General features: G+C 46.9%; 1 pseudogene; it reads right to left on the minus strand.

Annotated features, from left to right (window-relative positions):
* Positions 1–250: 250 nt before the first annotated feature.
* Positions 251–4,852, minus strand: LOC111655580 (ras association domain-containing protein 10 pseudogene; annotated as a pseudogene).
* Between the last annotated feature and the right edge of the window lie 440 nt (positions 4,853–5,292).

Raw genomic sequence — 5,292 nt, forward strand, 5'->3', positions numbered from 1 at the left:
ACAAATATGCATGACTAGTATGACGGGACAGGCAATATGCACATACACAAAAACACTCACATTCACACACGCCTTTCACTGTCAGGCTCTGCAGTCTAGAGGTATGCAAGACTATCTTATTCTTCCAGAAACTATACATGAAAAGATGTTTAGCCGAAATGGGAAGTCGTCTCTTAACTCCACTCTTTACACATAAAAATACTCTTATGTCATGCAAGTCACACTGAATAAAGCCACACTATGAGCCAGGTAGGTTTTGCTGTTTATTTCAACACTAACAGTCATGTGTAATAACGTGTTGACTGGTGTCACGATGCAGCCACGGTGCATCTGATTTCTCTTGCTGTAGCCTCGGAGTTGCTGATCTAGGAGAAGCTTTGCTGAATGTCACGGACAATGAAGCCCAAAACAGTCGCTGATCGAGCGACATGAAGTAGCTACACACAGGTCATTTTGGTATATGGCTGCAGCTAACGGCTAAATCCACAGAAACAATATCATCAGTCTCTTCTAGGTGTTACAAGGGTATTACTTTTCACCATTTTACGGTTGGACAAAGTCAAACATAGCAAGATGTGACATCACAACAGCCCGACAAAAATACAGTGATTGATTTAGTCGAAGGATTATCTGAAAATAATGTCCTCTGCTTTGCTTCTGCTTTATTTTCTCTGTGCAGTTCCTGGAAGAGAGCACCACGAAGACCGGCTAATACGACTTTGCAGCAACTATTTTCGGGATGTAAAAAGTGGACTGGAGCTTAAAATAGTTCCTCGTAATGTCACAGCGTTCAGAGATGCATGGGCTGTGGGATTACTTAATGGGGTCGTTTCTCCCAAAAGCATCTTAACATCCAGTGTTACAGGTGTTTGTACCCACAGATGGACTCAGAGATTCAGGCCTGCCAACAGTTTAGAGCCGGATAAAAGGGCGTATTTGTAAATAGCACATTTTTCTCAGCACTGGAAATGAGAATTATACAATGGAGGCCAAAAACATGTGACTTCCGATGTAAATTTCATCTTGCTTTCCATAAGATGTTTGCATAAATTTGTTGCTGAGACAAGAAACATAGAATTCGAACTGTAGATCGTGGGTATCTATTGTGCAGACTCATGTTTGTGTTCCCGGTGTGTTAGTTTCTCTTATCTTATTCTCTACTAATGGAACAAATAATTTCTTAACTTAAACAGTGATATAAACAAGAGGCTTCTTGTGTCCGTCCACTTTGCTTTGCTGGTTGAATAAGATGCTTTTCAGGGAAACAAGCCGCCATCAGAACCGCCACACTAAAGCCAGAACAATGGTCAAAACCCAGATTTAAAGGGACACTCCACCAATTGTACACAATTCACTTCAGTCGATGTGAGAGACACTTATCTGCCTGTGAAAACAGCTGTGTAACATCTTATGTTGCTCTAAAGGGAGTGACAGTTTGAAAAAGTAACCCTGATGACATCATAGGGGTTATCAGATGTTTATCTAAAGCTTTTTTATTTTCTAATAGAAACCCTGGGTTAGAAAAATCTGGAAGTGTGAGATTTGAAAGAGGAAGCCATTTAGGAAGCGGGGGAGTCTGATTAGAAATGCTATCAAATTGCATTATGGGAAATGTAGGATACAGTGTTTTTGGAGCTTAACCCACTCTATGAACTAAGATTCAGGATATCTCGGACTAAAGACTTCAGCTTTAATTTTTCTCTTGCGAGTCCCTCACCTTTATGGAAGTGAAATACTAATTTGCTGGAGTACCCCTTTAATTAAGCAAGTGCCCTGCTTTAAACCAGTGGCTCGCACCTTGGGGGTCATGACCCCTAAAGGTGGTCAAAAGTTAAACCTGAGCAATCACAAGATCAATCACAAGAGAGCAACTTATGAAAGAAAAACCAAAAAAGAGAGCTCATAGACATATGGAACTTTTGATGTGACTTTGTGTTGCTTTAAAGGGGAATGAGCCAAAATCATTGGGAACCACTGCTCTGAAGCATCATTTAACGAAATATTCACTGTTTTGCCAAGACTCAGATGAGAAGATGAAAGTGAATAAGCTCCCCCAAATTATTTAACCATTCCTTTAAACAACCGAGAACCAGCCACTAACAGGCTGAGATAGGAATTCAATGTTTCATGTTTAAACCCAACATGTGAAAGACCAGGCAGAGCACAGACAGAAAGCAGCAGATGATACTCCGCACGGCTCTAGAACATAAATAATTATGACTTTTTGTGCTTGAGAGACAGACGTTACATTTATACTGAGGACAATATCAAGTGGTCCATCAGCTCCTATTCACAATAAAATACTGAATACTAAGCAGTTCTGGTAGTCGTTTTGAGTGGCTATGATTTCTATAAATGTCAGTCTTGTTTTAAAGGGACAACAGAGAACTGATTCTTGTCTGACTGAAAGAGCTTTGATAGCATGTTTGTAGCTGTCCTGTCAATCCACATAGAGATGGATAGCAGACTGTAATTTACTGTGCATTAAGGTAGACTTGATGTTGACCTTTTAAAGGAAATCTGTCCATTTCTGGCCAATAGTCCTGTGTACAGTGTGCCCTTGAAACAACACTGTACCCTTCAGTTGCTTCAGCAGGTTATCAGACTGCAAGCTGCTGTTAACTCTTTGTAAACCAGTGATCAACAATACCTCAGCGTTAGTTTAAGGACTACAGATAGTAAGTGGCTTGTTATAATACTCTTCTAGGCTATTTCTCCTAATAAGTGGTACTTTGTTGACCTCCTCATGGAGGTCAAAGGTCAGCTATGGAGCAGCAAAGCCTATCAAACCTCTAAGCATGCTGTCCCTCCTAGCTTATTGTGCAACGACTACATATAGAAATTATTGCTATAGAATTACAGTGTCCATACTGAGGTGCGCTTAGAGTAGGAAGACCGTCTCCCAGTATTGCCAACACTGATTTCTCTGCCCCTGAGTTTGTGGCTTTGAATTGCTTCCAAACAAAGTGAGTCTATACCAGCGACTCGCACACAGGTGGGTTGTCAGAGTCCTGGCTGTGCATGGAGCTCAGGCCCGTGTCCGAGTCCTCGTCGTTTGTGTTGCAGGACTTGGAGAGACCTCTGGCCTGCTCCACCCAGCCGCCGCTCTTCTCTGACGATGCAGACTCAGTCTCAACACTCACTGCACCCAGCTCTTCCTTATCATCATCAGTCCCCTTGTTGTTAACCTGCTCTATCTCCATGGTCTCAACTTTGGCCAACAGGTCCAGCAGTTCACTCTCCTTGGTCTCCCAGAGTGCCAGACTCAGGTCCAAGTCCCCCCTGATGGCATCCAGGTCTGTCTTCAGCCGCAGGCCAATGTACAGACTGGTGTCCAGCTGGGTTTTGATCCTCTCCTCCTCCAGCGTGACTTCGTTCTCAGACAGACTCTCAACATCTGGTTCCACATCTGGAGCGGCAGATGCGGCAAGGCACGTCTCCTCCGCGACACTGTCTGTGTCCTTTGCCGCCTCCACTCCTTTCTCCTCGCGCCGCCGCTTCATCCACCGCCGGTTGAGTTCCTCCTGGATCTCCCCGGTGATGCTCTCCACGAGCGCCTCGCGCTCGGTCAGCTCCTCCTGCAGCCGGATCACCTCCTCGCAACGACGCGCGTACTCCTCAAACTGCGCGAGCGCCTCCGCGGTACATCGCGCGTCCTGCCGTTCCGCTTTGCGCTTACAGTCCGACGAGGCAGGAGCCTCCACTGAGGCGTCCACCATGTATGTGTCCTGCACATAGTTCACCCCGTGTCTCTTGATGCGGTCGAAGTGCACCTTCGCCTCGCAGCGCTCGATCTCCCGGTCCAGCTCCTTGATCCTCTGGATCTGCTGGCGGATCGTGTGGTCCTGGGAGATCACCAGGTGGACCAGCGTCTCCATCTTCTCCACAGAACACTTATCTTTACAAACTGTCTGCTCTTTCTTTTTGTTCATCTTATCCAACTTCCTGAAAGCCTTCCTGACTATCCGCCTCTGCTTCTCCTGGGACAGGTTGGCGGCAGCGGCCGCTGCGGTCCAGCAGGTCCTGGCGGTGCCCTTGAGCACGCCACCCGGACCGCCGCTCTCTCGGCTCTGGACCACCCGGGCCTCGGCGCTGCGGGGCCCATTGTTGGGCAGCGATGCCTCGTTTTTGACCAGGACAAAGCGGACATTCTCCTGCTCGTCTCCCCAGGCGCTCCACAGCCGGAGGATTTTAGTCTTGTTCGGTAAAATCCTCTCGAAGCCCCTCCATTTCTCCACCACGCAGTAGGACTGGGGGGAGCCGGACAGCATCGCGGCCGAGGTGCCCTGCTGCAGGTTCTGGTCCTCCAGCAGGACTTTGACCACGTCGGCGCAGGTGGTTCGCTTTGTGAGCCCGGATACCAGCTTCTCCTCCCGGCATACCCACACCGAGATCTTCCCCTCCTCTGGATCCATCTCCGGCTCAACTCCGAGAGAAAAAAGTTATTTCAGGGAAGCCTGTAAGTCAGTCTGCCGGTGGACACTCAGAAAGTAAAAAAGACAAAACTAGTCTTTAGATTTCTGACCACGTTTGTTGTTAATTTAAACATAACGATCGGGAAAAGAATGATCCAAAAACAAACTCTGTGCTCCGTCGCTGCTTTCTGAAGTTCCCACTTTAGATACACTCACAAGTCCCAACATATAACCCCGATAGGCCTTGAAGAACCATCAGCGTTGAAATATTACATCCATTTATTTTCTCAGTGGTCTGCTCCCAGGCTGCCTGCCGGGACCTCATCCCTCTCTGCCCGGCAGATTGATCTCAGCCCTGCGCGCTGCTCCGGAGAGGAGAGGAGAGGAGAGGAGGAGAGGTGCGTCCTTGTGACAGGACAAGCTGCTCTGCTGCGTGGGACAGAACAGGAGGGGGCTGTAACAGCTGGGAAACGCCTCCCTGCCTCTCCATTCGCCTGTCTCTCTGTCACTAACACACACACACACACACACACACACACACACACACACACACATAAACACACAGGGAATCATGTACTAAGATATGCAGTATCTGTTGAGTTTGAGCTGAAGGCAGCCTCATGCTGACTGCATAATTTGAATCAATTAATTAAAATTTATGTGTCCATGTTGCACAGACTGAACATCTCTGCTCTATCACCATTATCACACCAAGAATAGCATTCATATACTCCACTGTGTAGTTCCACAAACATGGAGAACTGAAGCTGAAGGCTCTCGATGGAAAAAACACCTTTTGTTGGTTTGCCCAAGTTATCAGCAGCTTGCTCCTCCTGGTGGTGTGTCCTCAAGGTTAAAGGTCAAGAGTGTTTAGACT

The sequence above is a fragment of the Seriola lalandi genome, unplaced genomic scaffold (genome assembly GCF_002814215.2).
Source record: "Seriola lalandi dorsalis isolate HSWRI2012SDOR001 ecotype SW California unplaced genomic scaffold, Sedor1 jcf7180002054325, whole genome shotgun sequence".
NCBI classification, from domain to species: Eukaryota; Metazoa; Chordata; class Actinopteri; order Carangiformes; family Carangidae; genus Seriola; species Seriola lalandi.